The sequence below is a fragment of the Dipodomys ordii genome, unplaced genomic scaffold (assembly GCF_000151885.1).
Source record: "Dipodomys ordii isolate 6190 unplaced genomic scaffold, Dord_2.0 Scaffold105, whole genome shotgun sequence".
NCBI lineage: Eukaryota > Metazoa > Chordata > Mammalia > Rodentia > Heteromyidae > Dipodomys > Dipodomys ordii.
The window spans coordinates 3,109,289-3,118,778 of record NW_012267321.1 but is presented as its reverse complement, the minus strand read 5'-3'; the positions used below and the strand labels follow the sequence as shown (position 1 = coordinate 3,118,778).

The 9,490-nt window shown below is 52.5% G+C and overlaps 1 pseudogene; it reads left to right on the top strand.

Moving 5' to 3' along the window:
- Positions 1-442: 442 nt before the first annotated feature.
- LOC105994220 overlaps positions 443-9,490 on the top strand; it is a 28,055-nt pseudogene continuing 19,007 nt past the window's right edge.

Below are 9,490 nucleotides of genomic sequence, written 5' to 3'. Positions count from 1 at the left end.
TTTCTTTTCTTTTCTTTTTTTTGGTTCCAGTCGTGGGACCTGAACTCTGGGCCTGGGCTCTATCCCTCAGCTCTTCAGCTCAAGGCTAGTGCTCTACCACTTGAGCCACAGTGCCACTTCCGGCTTTTTTCTTTTTGCTTATGTGATGCTGAGGAATCGAACCCAGGGCCTCATGCATGCAAGGCAAGTGCTCTACTACTAAGCCACATTCCCAGCCCCCCAGTGCATTTTAGATCTAGCTTCCTTATATCAGAGAGAACGTGCACTGTTAATCTCCAATCTTGACTTACCTCACTTCACATGATTTGTTCTAGTTCCGTCCATTTTCCTGCAAATGGCTGTGTAAAGTTCCGTTGTCCACATCTTGTGGGTCTACTCATCTACTGTGGGACATCTGGGCTGTTTCCATATCTTGGCTATTGTGAGTAGTGTGGCAGTGAACATGGGTGTGCAGGTGTCCTTGCCATGACATTCAGTGTAGATGCCCAGGAACGGGTGGGAGGGAAGGTCTGTGTTTAGTATTTCCAGGAATCTGCAGACTGCTGTCCTGAGTGGCTGTACTAGTTCAAATTCCCACCAGCAGTGCAGTAGAATTCCTTTTCTCCACTTCCCCATCAACATTTGTTCGAATTCAAAATGCTGGCCAATCTAACTGGATTAAGATGGAATCTCAGGGTTGTTGTGATTGTACTTCCTTCATGCCCAGAGATGATGAGCATTTCCTTGTGTGTTTCTTTGTCATTTTTCCTTCTTCTGAGGAGTCTCTCCTTATCTCCTCTGCCCATTTAGTGACTCAGCCCACTATATTTTAGTATAAATGTAAAAGCGGTAGACACTGCATCGCTGGCATGTTTTTGGATCAGGTCACAGAAAGCCCCACTTGGGATGATGTGAACTAAGGTCTGTGGTTTCTGCGCACGCTGCTGGGGACGAGGCCTGGCTCTGGGGAGAGCAGCCTGCCTAGTCTCCACACCTCTGCACTGCTTCTCCCTAGATTTTGGCCTCAATAGCTGAGAGAGGCTGCCAGACCCCCTTTCGCTCCATATCCTCCGCTTTTCCCTGGTTGTGGGTTTACAGCTCCAGAAAGCAGTGGGGCCTGAGATCACCAAGACAGACCTGGTGCCCGCCTTCCAGAACCTGATGAAGGACTGCGAGGCCAAGGTGAGGGCCGCGGCCTCCCACAAGATGACAGGTGTGTGCCTGTGACCCATGCTTGAGGAGGGGAGCTCAGGGTGGAGGTGCAGCCGGCTCCATCTCATCCCACACCCTTGCCTGCAAAGTTCTGCCAGAACCTCTCCTTGGATTGTCGGGAGAATATGATCATGACCCAGATCTTGCCATGGATCTAGGTAACTGGTTTGGCAGAGGGAGTCAGCTGGGCATGAAAGAGGGCACAGAACATGCTGTGGAAACGCCCCATCCTCCTGGGTCACTGGCTGTGGCCAAGGAGATGGAGGCATGGACCCTGCAGCCCACCCCTATGCCCCCTGCCAATCAGGTACAGAGAAGGCTGAAGCAGGTCTCCTGGGGCCTCCCTCCCAGGAACTCCTGTCAGATTCCAACCAGCAAGTGAAGTCCGACTTGGCCTTCATCATCATGGGCCTCTTTCCCATCCTGGGCAAAGACAACATCATCGAGCACTTTCTGCCCCAGCTGAGGGACGAGGTGAATCTCCCCTCCCCCAGTCTCCCACCCAGGTGATCAATCGCCATCCCGGAGTCCATTGGGTATCCCCAGGGTCAGATTGCGGCTGGGGCAGTGGCCCTGGGGAGATGTTAGGTCTGTAGGGTTTTGCTGTGGGGTGACACTCCCCTCCCCACATTCTGGGCCGCCTTGGGCCAGGCATCACTGGAGCCCCATCCTCTGCAGTGCCTGGAGGTGCGGCTGAACATCATCTCCAACCTGGACTGCGTGAACGAGGTGATCGGCATCCGTCATCTCTCCCAGTCACTGCTGCCCGCCATCGTGGAGCTAGCTGAGGATGCCAAGTGGTGGGTGCAGCTGCCCATCATCGAGTATATGCCCCTGCTGACTGGGCAGCTGGTGCGTGATCCAGGGCATGCCGGGTAGGGTGGGGAGGGGAGAGGAGGCAGGCCGGCCTCCCTCACCCCTGGAGCCCTCACCACCTCTCTCCTCTGGCAGGGAGTGGAATTCTTTGATGAGAAACTCACCTCCTTTTGCATGGCATGGCTGGTGGACCATGGTGAGTCCTGCCAGAAGGAGATGGCAGCCAGTGGGTGGAGCCACCCCACTGTTCTGTCTGTGCCCTGCCCCCCACTGTTTGAACTCTGGGGAAGGCTGGCGCTGAGCCATGACCCACTTTAAAACTCCCCCATGGCCTTCCTGTCCCCCTCGCAGTCTATGCCAACTGTGAGGCAGCCAGCAACCTCAAAAAGCTGGTGGAGAAGTTCAGGAAGGAGTGGGCACATGCCACCATCATTCCCAAGGTGCTGGCCATGTCTGGAGACCCCAACTACCTGTACTGCATGACTACCCTCTTCTGCATAAACATGAGTGCGGCCCGTGCCACACCTGCACCCAGGAGCCGCCTTGCCAGGGGAGGGGCTCGCACGGCCCTGCTGTGACACCAAGCTTGCGAGTGGAGAGGCCGAGGGCCAGGGCCAGCGGTACACATCTGGAGCTGGGCAGGTTCCAGACCTAAGGCACCCTTGACCTGGGCGTGGGTGAGCTGGTGTGAGACACACCATTGGCTGCGTGTTCAAATTGAGCTCGTTGTAAATCGTAATTGTGGGGAGATGGTGTCAGTTGAGCACACGCTTTGGATGCCAGTGAGGGTTGGCGTAGCCTTGACACCCGGGCCCAGGTGACAGGCACTGACTGTACTGATCGTGTGCCCGTGTTTGGCCAGGTTCTGTCTGAGGTGTGCGGGCAGGACATCACCACCAAGCACATGCTGCCCAGACACGTGCGCATGGCAGGGGACCCCGTTGCCAACGTTCGCTTCAATGTGGCCAAGTCCCTGCAGAAGATGGGGCCCATCCTCCACAACAGGTGAGCTGGGATTCGCTGCTCTTATGCTCCTCTCCAGCTACACTGTTTCTTCCTTTATGGTGATACTGAAGGTTGACCTAGCTAGGCAAGCATCCTGCCACTTGAGCCATGCCCCCAGCACTTTTTGCCTTGGTTATATTTCACAGAGTGCATGTGTAGGCCCAGGCTGCCTGGTCTGTGCATGCTTCTCACACCGCTAGGATAACGGGTGCCACCACGCCCAGCTATTGCTAGGGCTTCCTCAGTGGCTGAGATTCCAGATGTGCACCACTGTATTCAGCTGCCACTGCTCCCTGCTGCTTCCTCCCAGTGTCAGCTTCATTGTAGACTGAGGAGTCGGCAGTGGTGGTGGTGAGCCTTATGGGGAGGGGTGTGTGAAGGGAAGGTAGGTGAGGGGTGGCTCAGAATCCCTAGCCATCTGGAGATGCAAGTTGTAATTCGGCAGGGGGTGGCCAGGCCTGAACTGAGTTCCCAGCTGTGGGTCCCCATCAGCTTCATGCTCCAGCCTTTTCCCCTCTGCTTGCAGCACCCTGCAGAGTGAGGTCAAGCCAGTCCTGGAGAACCTTCCCAGGACCAGGATGTGGACGTCAAGTACTTTGCCCAGGAGGCTTTGACTGGTGTGGGCTGCGGGTGGGCAGGAGGTGGCAGGAGGGAGGGGTTGGGGTGCCCTGGCAGGGGCCTGAGAGGGCCAGGGGTTGTCAGTGCCCAGTCAGGGACTGGGGGCCAGACATGTGGGTGGATGGGGAGAGGGTGGTGTGGCATGGGCAGGGGCGCAAGAGGGCCAGGCTGGGCTTCTGAGCCGGCCCATTCCTGTTCCTCCAGTTCTGTTCTTGCCTGATGCTGGAAGAAGAGCCAGTGCTTGGACCTCCAGTGCCCAGCCTCTGGCCCACCCTCTGCTCAGCCCTCCCTGAGATCCTCCCTCAAGAAGCCAGTGAGTTGCTGACAGCCCTCCCTGTGCATGGCTTGATCCCAGACCTGGCCCTACACACATTCTATGAGCCGCCTGGGGAGACGGCGTCCCTCCCAAAGGCTGAGGGACACACGGTGGGATGGACACCAGCCAGGAGGAAGGCGCCACTCCTGCCCTGTAGGGAGAGACATGAGCATCCGGGTTACTGCCTCTTGCTGCTGAGATGGGGACCCCATCCCTACCTCCCTCCTACTTCCCTCCCTTTCCCTCCCCCCACACCCCCGCTCCGGTGGTTTATTTGTGTCAACTGTACTGTTTATATTTTATTCTTTTTTCCCCTCTTTTCACAAAGAAATAAAAGTGTCGAAACAGTCGGCCCTCAGGTCTTAGTGGGGGTTGGAGGGAATATCTTGGAGCCTTGGTCTCTGCCCTTTTCTGTCAGGACACTTAGTCCTAAGCACTCACACTGGGTGTCCTCACCCCTAGGCATGCTGCCTGCTGTGGCAGAGCTGGCCAAGGACCCGGGCTGACTGCTGAGGCCCTACTCTTCACATCCTCCTACTATTCACATCCTCCTACTGCTCAAGTCCTCATACTGTTCACTGAGCCACACCCCTGCCCTGGGAAAATCATCCATGTTTTTTTGATGAGCACATAGCATTGTCTCAAAACCTGGGTTTCCCACTGGGTACCGCAAGCATGCCCAAAGCCCCTGTGGTAGAGGACATCAGTGTGAGTCTCCTTACTCATGTGGATTGAACTCTGGTCCTGGCTGCTGTGTCTCAGCTCTTCAGCTGAGGGCGAGCACTCTACCACCTGAGCCACAGCGTTACTTCTGGTTTTCTGGTGGTTTATTGGAGATAAGAGTCTCATGGATTTTCCTGCCCTGGCTTGCTTTGAACCGTGATCCTCATATCTCATCTTTCTGAATAGCTAGGATGACAGGAGTGAGCCACCAGCACATGGCTAGGTTTGTGTCTTTAGAGTCTGGATTCCACCTGGGAAAAGCATGTTTACGTTTCTTGTCTGGCTTGTTTTCATTCCCAAGATGTATGATGAATTCCAGTTCCATCCATTTTCCTGTAGGTGCCAGGCTTTGTTCTTCATGGAAAGTTGTTTTTTAGTAGAACTGACAAATACATGAGATAGAAAGGAGTAGACGGCAATAGATAGTATATTAAAAATTTGGAGCTACTTGGTGGTGAGGAATTGATATCCAACATAAAGATGACAGTATTTTCTGGATCTGTATACACCTGCCTGAACTGTAAAGCAGTGACCCAGCTCTACCCTGTACCTGTCAGCCAGGAGGGAGATCTGGCCTGGCCCAGTTATAAACCAACACTGCATAGAGATGACACTTCACCAGCCAAGCCTAAAAACTGAAAAATCCGGGTAGAAAACTGTCACAAGCAAATGGGAACAGACCTGAAAGGGAGCCCAAATTGCTTGTCCCATGAGAGCAGGGGAGACATCAAACCCAAGTTAGGTTGATGAGATAAAGACTGTCACCCTCTGCTGACACACAGCGAGCCAGCACACAGATGCCTACTGCTGCCCTGGTTTCATGAACTAGTACTACTGGATGCCATGGACCCGTAAGTCCAGACCAAGTTAGAATGTTGGCTTAAGACCCCTGTCATCAAGTGATAGGCTATCAAGCCCAAAGTCACCCATAAAACTTAAGCATCAAATGAAGGAACAAGTTTACAAATTCAAGAATCAAAACCATAGCACAACTTTCCAGAAACTCTGGGATGCAGCAAAAGCTTCTTAGGGAATTTACAGCTGTGCGGGCCTGGCATGAAAACAGTCAGGTGTCTCAAAAGCAATCAACGATGAAGCACAGTCTAAAAGCAAACCCAGAACAGTGGATAGAAAGATAATCATAAGGTCTGGGAAGGTGGCTCAGTGGTAGAGCACTTGCCTTGTATGCTTGAGGCCCTGGGTCCAATTCCTCAGCACCACATAAGCAGGAAAAAAAAAACTGGAAGTGGCGTTGTGGCTCAAGTGGTAGAGTGCTAGCCTTGAGCTGAAGAGATTAGGGACAGTGCCCAGGCCCAAAGTTCAGGCCCCAAGACTGGACCCTTCCCCCCCAGAAAAGAAAAATAATCATAAAATCTGCATAGAGCCAGCTAGGCACTGATGGCTTCTCACCACTAATCAGAGCTACTCCAGAAGCTCAGATCTGAGGATTGTGGTTCCAAGGCAGCAGAAATATAAATAAGGCTTATTATCAATAAACTGTCCCGAGAATGTACAAAGCAGAGCTTTGTGGTAGTGCACTAGCCTGGAGCTAAAGAAGCTTAGCAACTGCCCTGGCCCTGAGTTCAAGCCCTAGGACAGGCACACACATAGACACAAACACAAAAATCAGGGTAAAAATGAAAAAATGGAGATTAAAAGAACAATTTAAAAAATCAGTGAAAGAAGCTGAACACTGGTGTCTCACGCCTGTAATCCTAGCTACTCAGGAGGCTGAGATCTGAGGATCATGGTTCAAAGCCAGCCGAGGCAGCAAAGTCCATGAGACTCATCTCCAATAAACCACCAGAAAACTGGAAGTGGCGACTGTGGCTCAAGTGATAGAGTATTCACCTTGAGCTGAAGAGCTGAGGGACAGTGCTCAGGCCCAAAGTTCAAGCCTCAGGACTGACAAAAAAAAATCAGGGAAGCTAAGAACTTTCCTTGGGAAGATAGCTAAGACTGACAAGTCTTCATCGGAGAATAGTGAAGACATCAACTAAGAAAACTAGAATATCATAACAGTTTAAATTCAAGTTGTCACTGGGAAGTATATTACAAACTTAATCCAACACATTAGAATATATACAAGAAATGGATTCACTTCTTTGTATGTTGGACCCCTCAGGTTTGATCCAAGATGATTTTAGTCATCCAACTATATCTGTAATCAAGGAGTAAATAGATTCACTGAAGGTTCCACCAGGTGTTCAGAGTTATCACCAATGCCCCTCTGACAGGTTCAAAAACTAGGAAAGGAAGAAGGCTACCAAACTCCCTCTCATACCAAAATGAGAACAGACTAGAGACAAGATTAGACACTATTTCCTTGAAGAGCACAGATGTAAAATATTTCATAACATACCTGCAAGTAATTTCAACAATGCATTGAAAGATCATGCACCATGCCCACATTACATTCCACCCATAATTGCAAGTGTGGCTCAACCAGTCCTGGACAATTTGAAGAGTAAGACCCTGGACACCTGTGGCTTGCACATGTCATCCTAGCTACTGAGGCTGAGATCTGAGGATCACAGTTCAAAGGCAGCCTGGGCAGAAAAGTCCAGGAGACTCTACAATTCCCTACCAGAAAACTGGAAGTGGCACTGAGCTCAAAGTGGTAGAGCGCTAGCCATGAGGAAAAGAACTCAGGGACAGCACCCACGCTCTGAGTTCAAGCCCCACTACTGATTTCACGCTGCCTCCCTCCCCCCCAAAAAGTCTTTATACCAAGGATCCATCTGTTTTTAAAGTTTTCTCTGCCAAGGCACTATCAGCTGTAAGAAGAAGTGAGTAGCTAGGTATTTTAATGAAGTAGAAACAATGGGAAGGTAGATAGAGTCTGGCAGGGACCTGACAAGGCAAGGTTTGTGCAGTGTGCAATAGTGGCCACCATCATGCCAGGACTCTGGTGTGACCCACGAACACAAGTTAGATGGTGCCTGTCCTAGGCGTCAGTCAATGGTTACTCCCAGATCTGACCTGGGGTGAGTGCTTCCCCCCAAAACCTCCCCAGGACATTCTTGGCCCTTCTGGATTCTGCTGTTTTGATCCCAATGGCAGGGATTCGCCAGGCTGGTGGTTTTGTGAGGATGGCGACCAGAGTGTGGCCTGCTCTACCATCCGGAGGTGCGCAAGGGATAGGACCAGAGCCCCCAAACTAAGGATGCAGGGTGTGGGGGGCAGCTGACCTCCCAGCCGGTTCAAGGGCTGAGTCCCACCTTTGTGTCACAACCCATTTTTCCTGGAAGGCTTTGTCAGCAGCTTCAAGTCATCCCCAGGAGTGAGAGATGAGCATGTCTCATCCCTCCTTCATATTGAGCATAGTCACCAGGTGCTGCTGTGAATGAAGTCAAGTCAGGAGCTGGCTGTGAGCTCTGGCAGGCAGGTGTTCGGGGGTCAGGCCACTGCATGGCAAGGACACAGGGAACAGGAAAGGGATTCATACAAGATGGTGGCGTAGAATGGATGGTGCTCAGGAAGAAAGGAGACAGATGGAGAGAGATGTCCTGAATGTGCGAACTCGCCAGAAGTAAGGAGTCCAGGCAGGGCTGCACGTCAGCATGACGATGGGTGGCTGTGCTTCCAGTGGACTGCAGGGGTGCATGGGGTGCAGAGCCCAACCTTGAGCTGAAGAGCTGAGGGAGAGCGCCTAGGTCCAGAGTTCAAGCCCCACGGCAGACCAAAAACAAAAAAAGAGAAAAGTGCGTGGAGCATTGCTGAGCACTGTGGGGGATGGGAAGTGCAGGCCGTGGGTTGTCTTGGATTTGGATTATGCTCAAGACAGTGTGAGGTGGGTGGAGGGTTGGGTGCTCCTGGGGAACGAGTGCTCAGAGGGTGTGGGGTAGGGGCAGGGAAAGCCTGCGTCCCCTCAGAAGTCAGGGAGCTGGTAGAGGATGCGCACTGCTCCTAGGTTAGGAGGCTAAGTCCACATCCGCGCTCTCCAACGTGACTCAGATGGGGAGGACCTCTGGGCACAGGAACACCAGGGGTCAGGAGAGGACCAGGTGTGTGTGAGGTTAATGATGACACCAGACAGCTCCCCAAGGAGACCCCAGGATGGGTGTGGTGGGTGGAATGACTTTGGGCTGGATTAAGGGGGTGGGGCGTGGAGGGAATCTGACTAAAGCTAGTGTGGGGGGAGGGAGTACAGGGCTAGCAGGGCCTGTGGTTCAAGCCTTTTTGTTGTGGGGGTGGCTGTAGGACGTTCAGGATCAGATAGAGGTACCTGGCTCAGAGCCCACAGTCCACTCAACACCTAGCATAGTCCCTGGATGGCTCCTGGAGGCAGGCCTGCCATCTGCTTGCTTTCCTTTTCTGTGCTGGTCCTAGGACTTGAACTCAGGGCCTGGGGCCTGTTCCTGAGCTTTTGTGATCAGGGCTGGTGACTGTCCCCAGGCATCAGTGCTACTTCTGGCTTTCTGTCACCCTGAAATTCATTCCATGAGAAGAAAAGGGTGGAGGTGGAGATCCCTGGACCGGGCCCTGCCTGTCATTCAGCACAGAAGCCCAGACCTGCTCCCCTGAGGCTGTGGTAAAGGGACCTCATAAAAAGGGACATGAGGAGCACTGCAGGAAATGTCACAATAGCCAAGCAAGGGACTTTCTCAAGGAGCCTTCGTGTTTTAAAAACAACTTTCCGATACATAGAGGGACAAGATGGCGGAGGAGAAGCTGGAAGCTGAACAAGCTCTCGCATAGAAAGCAGTTTTAGAGTTCCAGTGAACAGTCCTAAGCCAGAGAAACACACCAAGTGTGCCATCACAGGACAGAGAGTTAGACAAGTGAGAGAAAGCCAAGGCAAGAATACACATCTGAGCA